The 12,570-nt window shown below is 40.1% G+C and overlaps 1 protein-coding gene across 5 annotated transcripts in view; it reads right to left on the bottom strand.

Annotated features, from left to right (window-relative positions):
- Positions 1-12,570, bottom strand: part of RASGRF2 (Ras protein specific guanine nucleotide releasing factor 2) — a 123,426-nt gene that overhangs the window by 82,985 nt on the left and 27,871 nt on the right. The gene's annotated exons all lie outside the window — the stretch shown is intronic.

Genomic DNA, 12,570 nt, shown 5'->3' with positions numbered 1-12,570 from the left:
ACAGTCTACCTAAACACACATCTGTAATTCCCCCAGGTGCCCTACATGCAACCATTAGTAATCCAGATGTTTCACAGGCAGTGGGACCAGTGAGGGACCTGCCCACACATAAAAACATCTGGTTATTGGGTTTGATGTTATTCAGGAGCTCTTCCAGCTAAACCAAATCTCTCACTTCTCCTCACTACCCAGAACTGCTCAACTACTCTTCCACCTGTGAACAGGGAACCAAGCACAAACACACATGGCAGAGATTCCTGTCTACGGTCAGCAAATGCCCAGCTTGCTCCAGTCAGCCAGCAAGGTGTATAATCTATGTGATCTGCATTCTCACATGCCTTTAGCATGTTTACAACAGTAAGAAACCTGAAGTGATGCCAACAAACACCCTTCTTTCCTGGGGACATCACCTTTACAAAACGCAGCTGTCTCTGAGAACACTGACACGGTCGGCTCCTTTTTGGGTAATGTGAGTAGGTAAGAGGTCATTCCATAAAGATAAAACTATTCATTTCTGCATGGTATTAATTTGCTAAACATTATTACACATATACAAAACACCTTCCATGCAAAAACCACCAGCACTGCGGGACTGCAGACAGACACAACAGAAACAAGGCCAAATAAGAAGCAGCATTCACATTTAACAGGCTTTAAATAAGGAAGTTCAGATCCACTGAATTTCAGAAATAAAAACCTCCAGGGCAGAGAGGAGGATTAATAAATCAGTAAAAGGACAATCTTATAACACTGTGGGGTTTTGACAGTGCGTATCACTTACACCTGAATGCCATGAAAAAACCTTTTAATCAGGTCCATAGAATTCTCCATAGCAGTGAAAGATAAAAACTTTTATAACAATATAGTGCAGTTGAAAATAACCTACAGCACAGTGAAAAGTGCAGCAAGATTACACACAAATGTGCTGTTTATAGAGTGGAGTAGTCTATTTTAAAAAAAAGTATATTTAAAGAGAAATCACACTGTTCAGTACTGCATATTATGTAACAAGTTATTTGCATTTCATAAAGCTGCTACATAAAAAATTACAATAAAGACACAAGTGCAGAAAAGCATGGGATTTAATCTCATTATGTGGGGATTTAAGTTAAAGGGAGAGACAACATTACAGTCCTCCCTACTTTTAAAGTGCCATAACTCAGAACCCTTTTGAGCAAGACTTGTGGTGATATTGTTGCAGAAGTTAAACTTAGAGGTTTGCAGTAACTATGGTGATAGAGAGGCTCTAAACACTTAGTTAGACCAAGAAAATACATAAATTTAAACAAACTTAGGGGGGCTACTACAGTAGGACTCGACTAAGTGGCAATTAAAGGTAAATTATAGACGACATTTGTTTTCTGAAGCAACTTCTGAAATCATCCAAATCCTTCACCCCCTCAGACACACATTTTGCACTCAAGCATCAGTATAAACTATCACTTCATTTATCCAGAAGCAGTCAGCTCTAGACCAAGCAAAATGTAAGAAAAATATCACAACATGCCTCTGAAAAGAATCTCTAAGTCATCTTTGAATTATTTTTTTTAAATTAACATTGTTCATGTAAAAAAACTGATTTACTATGAGAAAATAAGATGGTATCTGTGAGGCACTATTACATTATCCATTAAATGTTGTATGTGAGTGGGCCCATATATATAATTATATAGAGACATATATCATTTTAGCACTGCCATTCAATACTAAACAGTGCAGCTTCCACATACAACCGTACAATACAGGTGAAAAACACCCTTCTGCATACACAGTAGTTTCTTGAAGTGGTAACAATAAATATTTAAGAATTATACCACATATTTACATCAACTGCTTTCATCATCATCATTCATCATGTCTGTTGGATTAGCAGGCAGGCACTTGTGTTTCAAGTTCAGGCCATGGTTCAGCTGGACAATTTTGTTGTTGTTTATTCTGAAAATCCCTGGACTCATAGAAGATAAGATGAACATTCTGTATTTTGACATAAAATAGAGGAAGTAATTTCATTTTAAGGTGTCTTTTCAGTATTCAGGTGCACACAAGCAAAATGTTAAGTCTTCATTTGAATAAAAAGATCTTTGGTGAGTTCTCCAAGGTAAAGCTTGAGGGAAAAAAAGGAGGAGGAAAAAATACCTTGCACAGGTATGAAGGCATGACTGCCACTCAAGGAAAGAACAATGAGATTAGGGTTTATCAAAAATATTGTTGTGTATCACTCCTCTGACTTGCACCTGGGGCTAATCAGTTCCTTCCTAAGATGAAAAGGAGAGACTAAGGAATGAGCTGATGGACACCTCTGCTCCAGAAACAAGACTGAAGCAAGATTAAGACCCTGAGTGAAAGAAGTCCAGTACCAGTACCACACTAATTGTGACTCTGGGCTCCCCCTGACAGCAGCTCACACTGCAACTCTGCCCTTGTAAAACTGCCCAAATGATGGCAAATTCAAAATAAGACAGCAAAAGCTCTGAAGGGGACATGCCTTCCAAGGGGAAAAACAAGCATTATTCTGGTTTAAAAAAAAAAAAAAATCAATCAATCAAACAAACAAATTCCCACCAACAAAAACCATAACAAACAAGCACACCAAAAAACCAACCAACCAACAAAAAAAACCCCATGAAGAAACAAAAAAACCCTCAACACAAATGATACATGCCCTGTGACAGAAACACTACTTTTAAGACCACTGAGGAAGAGCCTTCACCAACACAGTCACTCCTAAAACTGAACTTCCTCGCAGCAAAATGATGCTCCCCTTGGACTGTCCAGGCCATCTGCTGTTCATGGAGTGAAAGTCACACTGACACGGGCAGCACTCTCTCCAAGGCACGGGGACAACCCACAGCTCATTCTCCTCCCTCCACCTCACGTGACACCCCAAAGGATGTCTCTCCTGTCCCTCACCTCCTACCCCCTGATAACTCCGTGTCTGTCCCCTTGGTTACTCCTTTCCATACCCCAGCACCTGTAGAAACCTGACGTGTCTTTTCCATTTGTAAATTAGTGGTGATGCTTTGAACAACTCGTTACTGAAAAACCAGAGGACCAAGAGGACACAGGACTTCCCACGGTGGTGCTGATCCCTGTCACAGTCAGAGTTGCTGCTCCCCTGGACAACACTGCTTGACAATTCTGCTGCAGCTCCTGCCTTCAGCTCCTCCTAAATTTGGTCAGCACTGAATGTCCAGATGGAAAAGCTTACCCTGGAGAAAGGATGCCTGTGTCGACAGTGGTTTTGTTATCTTATCCACCCATCAGCACATATCAACATGTAAATTGTGCTTTGAAGGACACCAAGGTGACAACCAAATTGTGTTGTATTGTGGGCTTGCAAATGATTATACTGTGGTAATAACTACTTGCACCTGAATTGCTCTTCTCTAAACTTTTCTTACTAAACTTAATAAAATTTTAAAATCATATACTATAGAATTACTATTTTTAAAACTTAATTGCAGTGTGACTTCATTAGATGCCATTTCCTGATTTTTCAGTGATTTATTACACACTCCTGTTTTTTTCATTCAAGCCAGGACTTTCAGGGTAAGTTAAAAAGAAAATTCCAAGCATCAGTATTGGTAAGAATGGAAATTTCAGATGCAAAGGAGTGGTGAAAAATTTGTCTGTGTCTTTTGTACCAAGATTGCGACAAAAAAAAATTAAGAGCCTTAACAAAAGCCTGTCTTCAATGTGAGGCATGAGGAACCTTAATTGTTTGATGTGTTTGTTACCTGGTGTTTACAAGGGCACATTACAAACCTTTGATGCTGAAAAAGGTGGCAGAAGTGATTAATTAAAATTTAGGATGACAAGCTAAAAATACTTCTTGACTTCTAAAGACATTTTCATTTCAGAATGTGGAAGCCTGTACGCAATCTGAAGTGTTAGTAAATTACTAGGCAAAAGAGAACAATCACTGCAGCAATTGAAAACCGCTCAATAATCCCAGGAGGAAAAGCAGCAAACTGCATTCTAAATCAAAGCAACTTATGCTACTCAAAGATACATTAACTCATCAAGTTTTCAGATATGTTCTACTGATAGTATTTCACCCAGCTTCTCAAATACAAAACATGATGTATTCTGTATCTCTTACATCCTGGGGAAAGGGAAGGAAACAAAGCGAATATGCTTGGAAGAAGGCAGAATCTCTAGAAGTGAACAAGTACAAAAGGATGAGGGTATCAAGGTGAGGGAAATGTTTGGGAGAGAAGTCAGCAATCACTCATGGAGAAAGACTATTTACAAGAGTATGTAATGATAGGACAAAAGGAAATGGCTTCAAATTGCCAGAGGACAGGGTTAGATGGGATATTAGGGAAGAAATTCTTCCCTGTGAGGGTGGTGAGGCCCTGGCACAGGTTGCCCAAAGAAGCTGTGGTTGCCCCGTCCCTGGAAGTGTCCAAGGCTGGGTTGGATGGAGCTTCGGGAAACATGCACTAGTGTAAGGTGCCCCTACCCATGGCAGGGGGTGGGACTGCATGGGCTTTAAGGTCCCAATTATTCTGTGATTCTGTGATCATTGGATCAACAGCTTGTTAGTGGGAAGGAGAGTGTCGTACCTTGAGCCAAGGGAGGATAAATGCATGGGCTGGATTTTCCCACATCTTGAGACTTGCTGTGCCACTGCTACTGAGAAGAAATTCGCAGCCTATTGTTCTTAAATTAGCATGAGAATGGAATAATGGCAGGAGTAGCAATTTTTTTAAAAGTTTCCAGGGAGATCTACTGAGCCAACACACCAATTGGTAGAAGCTATAATAAGAGCAGGATTAGTGGACATCAGAATTAACAAGATGTACTTGGGAACAGTCAGAATGGTTTTTGTAAAAGGATGCCATCTCTTCTAAAGCCAAAGGAGTTTTCAGAAAGGGTCAACAAGCATTTGGATTTCGACAATGAGGTTTACAAAATGCTTTTGACAGATATTTAGGTAAACACTTAAGTATCTAAGTCTTACAAGAAAAATGTCCCTCCACGCATAAAGAAATAGAAAAAACCCATCTGATCACAAGCTAAGAAACAGAGCTGGAATACTGGAACATCTGTCAGTTCTTACAATGCAATAAGGTCATCAAAGGACTTCCTCAGGGAATTGTGTTGAGGACTGGGACAGGGACTACCAAGGATGACAAAGTTTATTAATTATTCAAGATGGTAATGATGAGAATCTATTAAGAACAACTGCAGACTCAACATGTCCGAGTTACTGGACAGCAAGATGGCAGATGAAATTACTTGTGCACAAATGTAAAGTGACATATGTGAGGAAAAACATTCCAAGCTTCACATGTGAAAAGATGGGCTCTGTGCTTGGTACTACCATTCAGGAGTAAGATCCTGGGATAAGTTCTGTGAAAACACCATCCCAGTGCTCAGCACATGCCAAAAAATGGCAAATAAGGGTAGAGGGATGACTGGGAAAGAAGCAGAAGAAAGAAAGTGGACAAGGCTATTATGCTATGAAACATCCTGAATACTGGGAGTAGCTTTGGACCTCCCATCACAGAAAATGCAACATAAATTGGGAAAGCTTCAGGAGATGAAAGTGCCATGGAAAGGCTTCCAAGTGTCCAAACAGGATAAGTCAAAATTTAAGCTAAGACTCTTCTGTGCAAAGAATGGACAAGGGGCAATGGTTTTAAACTGGAGGAGGGTCAATTTAGATTAGTTATAAGAAAGACATTTTTTACTGTGAGGGTAGTGAGGCCATGGTAGAGGCTGTTGAAAGAGGTAGTGGATGTCCCATCCCTGGGAACATTCAAGGTCAGGCTGGAGGGGGCTCTGAGCAACCTGATTTAGTTGGGAGATGTCCCAGCTCATTGCAGGGAGGTTTGGACTAAGAAACCTTTAAAAGGTGCCCTTCAACCATTTTATGATTCTGTGAAAGGAATAGCTTTGGGGATACAACACAGGTTTGCAAAATCAGAAAAGGATATGGAATGGATGAATAGGGTTCCACAAGTCTATTTCTCTTCAAATTAGAAAATAATTCTATTAACCAAATGTCAGAGAAACCAGCTTCAAAACAAATAGAAGGAAGTGGTTCTTCATGGAACAGGCAGTGACCTGGCACTGCTCTTTGGCAAAGGAAGTGGTAAATGCAGTGACAATGGGAGCCTGGAGAGCTCACTGTACAGAATTTCTGAGCAACTGAACACACAGAATTCACATATGAAAAATTCAAAGAGTTCTGAAGCTGAAAATAACTGGAAACCTAAAGTCATTTTAGAGGACAGGGAAAGGAAAGTAAAATATGCACCTGAATTCATGCCTTCCCCAGCATCTCCTCATGGTCAAGGTGCGAGACAGGTTATTAGACTGGTTGGACCTTTGGCCCACCCAAATAAAGCCATTCTCATAGTTTTGCAGGAGCTAATTAAACTTCCCTTGACGGTATGAGAGTCTTTTAAATTGTTCAAATTGCTTTGCATTGCATTATAAATAAGATACTTGCATTAAGTGCTGGCTCTTACTAATTGTCTGGGGTATTTTTTCCTTATTTTGGGTTTGATTTTGGTTCTTTAAAAAAAAATAAAGAGGTAATTTGCAAAACTGGTAGAGAGCCACTGGAATATTTCAGGTTCCGTGTTTCTTTGTGGTGACACTTTGGGATTAAGAGGGTTTTTTTACCATCTTAATGTTACATGACCTTCCCTGGCAAGTAGAAATCTGGTATTTCTAGAGGTAAATGAGAATAAGGGTTTTATGGGCTAAGAACACACTAGAAGACATTGATTTGGATTTCCATCTCCCACATTGTGGAGAATCAGAGGTGGGCTTTAGTGTCTGCTCTGGCTTTGGTTTCAATCTGGACAAATAGATACTACCTTATATTGGATGGCAGATGAGATGGCTCGATGTATTCTCTCTAACCAATACTGGATTAATCAAGTTATAATCTGCTCCATAAAATCTACTCTGAAATCTGACAGTGAATCATCTTCCTGAGCCATCCTGCAAATATTGCCTGGGCCGAGAACAACAGCATTCTGAGGTAATTATATTTAAATATGCATACAGCAGTTTTTGAATTAGGGAGATTATACATAAATGTACCTTGTTTTATAAACTCTTAAAAAATACCACACCCAACCTTCATACAAAACAGAAATCAAGGAATACATAAAAGTCACTGAAGACCTTAATCCTCAGGCAACTCTGATGACTTGCATTGAAATTACACCAAATTACAATGGTTATAGCATTTGTTTTCATGGATGAGAGACTCAGGCTAATGTAGCCCCCATAGCTCTACTTCAATGCAGACCATTTGTACTTCCACAGCAGTTTATCAATAGGGAAAAATTCTACCACATAAAAGGGAATTTCACAAAGTAAAGCCTATAGGAAATAGATACAGCACAGTAAGTGCATCTAAATTATTCACAAATAATAAACTGAACACAGGTACCATCATCTCAAAGTGCATTTGACACTGTCCAGTGGTAATTTCCTGCCAGAAACTACAAGCCACTAGCTCGTTAGGGACTTGAAAGGCAATGTTTATTCACCAATAAGCACTCACAGTGCTCCCAGAACTGCTGCCTTTCTGCACATCCTCAGCATTTCCTCCCACATGAACTGAGGCCTCCTGGGACCGGCACTGATACATCTCTGCGTCTGATTTCCTCAGGTGACTGATGCTGTGCCCTGAAGACACTTTCTACTGACTGAATTCTTAAAAAGTGAGAAGTATTTTCTATAAGCCATAGCCAAACCAAACCTGCCTAAACCAGGAGACAAACAAAATTACTCCAAATACCTTATGGTATACATAGGTATCCTTCTTACCTCAGTACCATTCCTACAATACTGATTTTCCCTAACACTTTGAAAAGGACACAGCATTCAGGTCTGCTGTTCACACTTAGCAGTAAAACATCTACATTTTAGCTCCCACTTGTTGCCTCAGATCCCTTCTAGTCTTCAGTATCCTTATAATATATTCCTTATGCTGGTAAAGGAAAAATCACTTCCTGGGAGACAGTTTTAATCACAATTTGAGACATTTTCAGGATACACACCTGTATGTGGAGAGTTCAACAAATGATCAGGTACATATTGGGACCTTGATCTCGTGCGGTGAAATGTTTGCAGTTCAAATGATGAAAAAGAAGCACATAAATCCCATTATCCCTCCTGATGACCTAATTCAGTAGGGCTGGGAGTAGAGTCCCTCATTTCTTGTTCCTACCCCCATTTCAGTGTGTCAGTAGCTTCCATTGGGGCCAAATTTTTGGGAATGAACAGTCCAGTCAGTTCAATTTCTGGTCCATCCTCAAGCATAGCACAGCTGAAGAGAATCAGGACTGCAGCCCTAGCACATAACTAAGCACAGTACAGATAGATTAGTAGAAAAATGTGACATTCAAAGCAACAAAGGATGGACTGATGGGGGAAACGCACAGAAAAAGACTACAGGTATTACTGTAATCAGTGGTAGTGTTATATGTTTTTCAGGACTTAAATTTTGTGTGTTTTGCTCTTTTTTTTTTTACCCTGTCTCATTAATTCACCATTCTTCACAACCCTGACCTTTCTCCATGTACTGACAGCCATTCCATCCTTGTCCGAACAACAGCCAGAATCCCTGCTATCCAGCCTTCTCCTGTGAAAGCCAAGTGATGCAGAGATCCTCCATATCAATTCAGCTATAAACTATCTCAGCATTTGGTTTGTCCTGCAAAATCCCTGCATTTTAATTAAATGATCAGACTTTAAAGGTCAAAAGGAACATTTATAAACTTCTATTCTGATTACTTATGTAATATGGACCAGAAAAATCTCTCTAGAGAGCTCCTGCATCAAATATACAGGACCAAGGTGAGACATGGACCCTCCATCAATCCCAACATAAAAAGTAATGAAAAACCTTCCTGAGCCCAAGTTCAATTGTTCTAGATAATACATTACCCTCACTGCTGAAAATATGCAGCTTCATTTTAAAAAATGAATAAACAGCTAAATAATGAAATTATATAAAGAGGCCCATTTTGAAGATTGCATCCATACAGTGTGCAATGCAGGAGTGGAGCCTGGGTTCCTCAGTAAACACCATCATATATGCACAAAAATAAAAAATAAAACCCCCCAAAAAATAAAAAAGGTATACCTACCCTAAGTCATGCTCACAAACAAATTCTATACAGCAAGTAATTCTGAAGTATTAATTTTCAGAAAACATTATTTAGCTGGCTTCCGAATTGTATTCTGAATATATGCAAACACCAGATTTGACATTTTTAAAGCTCTTTACAGACAGTTACTAATCTTCAAACTCCTCTACAAGGTAAGAATTATGGTGCCCATTTTAGACACAAGGATATGTGCAAAGATGCCCAAATATAGATCTCCTGAAAACAGTTCAATTCCAGATCGCTATAAACAGAGCTTCTCTCCCTGAAGTGAGCCAACACATGACAAGAGGGAAGCAAGAATAAGAAGTCAGCACATCCTAGACCTTGTTACATCTCTGTTATATATAATAATTTCTATCTATAAACATTTTCAGAAAAAACCCCAAATACTCAAATTTCAAGAAACTGCAGTAATCTGTGAGATGAGGTACAAGACTGGAATAGTCACACACCAGCATCAGAGATTGCCAGAGCTCTGATGAAGAAAAAGATACCACTGCAAAGAGCCACAAACAATGTTTTCATGAAACCCGAATGATTTTATGGGAAAATGTCTTTTTGTTGCCACCATGCTCTCTGACAGCCATACTCTGGCTGTAACCTTGTAAAAGCCGGCAAGGAAAACAACAGAACCTGGTTTTAAGGAAGAGGTTATTCCAACAGCAGAAGCCTGGACTTCCATCTTCCACTTGCTCACACTCGACCAAAAGGAGTACTGGCTGGTCTGCCCACCGGACTGAACTCAGGAGGACTGAGAAGGACATTCCAGAAGTCCATGAAACTCCACAGAGCTGAACACAGCACTCTGTAACCATATCTCACACAGAAACAAGTTCTTCATTAAAAATACATTTCCCAACCTTGTCCCTAAGGACTGTGAGCAGAAAAGTAGTGCTTAGCCATTTAGAGAACTAGAACTCCATCTATTAGCTCACCTGGACGTTCAAAACCACTAGGTGATAGTTTGGGCTACTCTACTAAACCCCTCAGTATGTGGGGTTCACTGAGATACACAGAGAGATAAAATGTCTCAGGATATGAAAGATCCAGTGACTGAGTCCTGTCATACCTCACCCACTAAAAAATGTTTGGATCAAACTTCTGTGACATTTCTGCACACACTCTTGAGACTGCTATCCTTTAAATTCTCCAAGTTTTCAATTTAAAAAAACAAACAAACAAACCCCAAACTAAAACTAACAAACAAAACAAAATACAAACAAAACCAAACCAAACAAACAAACAAAAAAGTACCTCACCTTGGCCAAGCAGCAATTAAGATTCAGTCCTTATGACAATCCTTCCTTAATCCTCAGGAGTATTATTTCAACTTCTGATTGTCCATTGTCAACCTCTGGTTTTGTACAAGGATTCATTGAAATTTCCTTAACTGTTGACACTGTTGTACCAGTAAGCCAAAAATACTGCAAGCAACTAACTCACCTTGCATATTTTAACAAAAGTCTCACAATTACAAGAGTGTTACAGCCACCAATGTTTTTATATGAAGGATAAGAACTGAATTGTACTACAGTAATGGAGAGCTGAAAATCAGTTTCCAAAATTTGGTTGGAGATTGCAGAAATGTGTTCATGGTTTGGGTAAAATAAAAATTATTTTCAGAATTACACATGGAATCCACATTTTATAATATTTGCTGTCAAAGACCCACTTAAGCATACATTTAGTTTTCAATAATTTACCCAACTGGAACTACATTATGTGTTTTCTTTTCATGTTTTTGCTAATATCTCTCAAATTACATTAGCTGTGCTACACTCAATAGACTAGTAACAGAGACTTTGAAGTTTATGCAGTGTAAAGTCCTTTAAGCACACAGCCATTATAACTGATTTTTCACCCAAATTAGTGTCATGCATATAGCAAAGGACATGTTGAAGTTCCCTTTGTAAGTAATTCAACAATTACTCACATTCTCTAATAATAGGATAGAAGCAATTCACATCTTTTAGACAATGGCTGGATTTTTGTTCCCCTACAAGATGGTTGTGAATGCTCTGGTTGTAATCATGCTTGTCATTCCACCACTGTTAATCAAAGAACAAAGTTGGTATGAGAAAGTAATAGGAAGTTACTTGGAGTAGAAAACATAATCTATTTCTTACTCATTAAACACATTTCTGTTCACACATGGCCAAGATTGTGCTGGACCAATCTTTACATCCACTGGCAGGACCTTCCACTCATTCAAACACCAAGATCACTTTGACTGAACGTCTGAGTATGAGATGTGAAAGGGGTTTAAAGCAAGTACACCAAAAGGAGTTACGAAATCACAGAAGCATAGAAACATGGAATCATTTACGCCAGAAAAGACTATTGAGTCCAAGCCTTAACCCAGCACTGCCAAGGCCACCACTGACCATGTCCCCAGGTGCCACATGCACATGACTTTTAAATCCCTCCAGGGATGGGGCTTCACCCCTGCCCTGGGCCGCTGCGCCAGGACTTGACGACCTTCTCAGCGAAGAAATTTTCCCAACATCAAACCTTGTGAAGGAGCAAGATTCAGGATGGGAGCGGTTTCAGGAGTGGAAAAAGTCACACAGCAATTGAAAAGACTTTATTATACGGACTTTACAGTTCTTATGTGTTTATAAATATATACATCGTATGTTTCCCTGGGATTTGTATTTCCCGGGCGTGCCCAGGCATGCCTACTTCCCTCCTTCTCTCTCTGATAGGCTGAAGAAGCTGCGGAGAGGAGACAGTTACCATTCGCCCTTTCCTTCCCCAATTCCTCCCACGTTCCTCCCCCTTCGCCTATGTCCCTAGCCCGATTCGTTTCCCTGGTTGTCTGTCTCATGCTCCACCCTATTTTCTGGTGGCATTCCACGCCAGAGTTTATAAAAGTCTTGTGCACCCCCACTAAACTTGGGATTACATCACAACCTCAAACCTTCTCGGACCATTTGTGCAGTGCTGCAGCCTTCTCTCCTCCCCCCTTCGGACTGCAGCAAAACCTGACTCTCCACTGGCACAGCTTGAGGCACTTTCCCCTTGTCCTGTCCCTTGTCCCCTGGGAACAGAGCCTGACCTCCCTCTGACTCCACCCTCCTCTCAGGAGTTGCAGAGACGAAGGTCCCACCTGAGCCTCCATTTCTCCAGGCTGAGCCTCCCAGCTCCCTCAGCCACTCCTAGTGCTCCAGACCCTTCCCCAACTCCATTGTCGAATTACTTTTAGACACCCGTTTACTGATAATACACTTCCATCAACTCCTTTTCCCCTAGAGCTATGACAACTCTGGGTGTCGAGCAATTTCTATCATGAAATTTGTGCATTTTTGCACAATGTCTTTAGGGTTAATGATAGAAAAGTTGAAGAACCTCTTTATTCATGCTAGGCATGAGTTTTCTATCTGATGAGCGTATTCTGGCATAGTGTTAGTAATCTTGATCTCTG

Source organism: Pseudopipra pipra, chromosome Z (genome assembly GCF_036250125.1).
Source record: "Pseudopipra pipra isolate bDixPip1 chromosome Z, bDixPip1.hap1, whole genome shotgun sequence".
NCBI lineage: Eukaryota > Metazoa > Chordata > Aves > Passeriformes > Pipridae > Pseudopipra > Pseudopipra pipra.
Note: the sequence above shows the minus strand (reverse complement) of the source record. Positions and strands in the feature narration are given on the sequence as shown.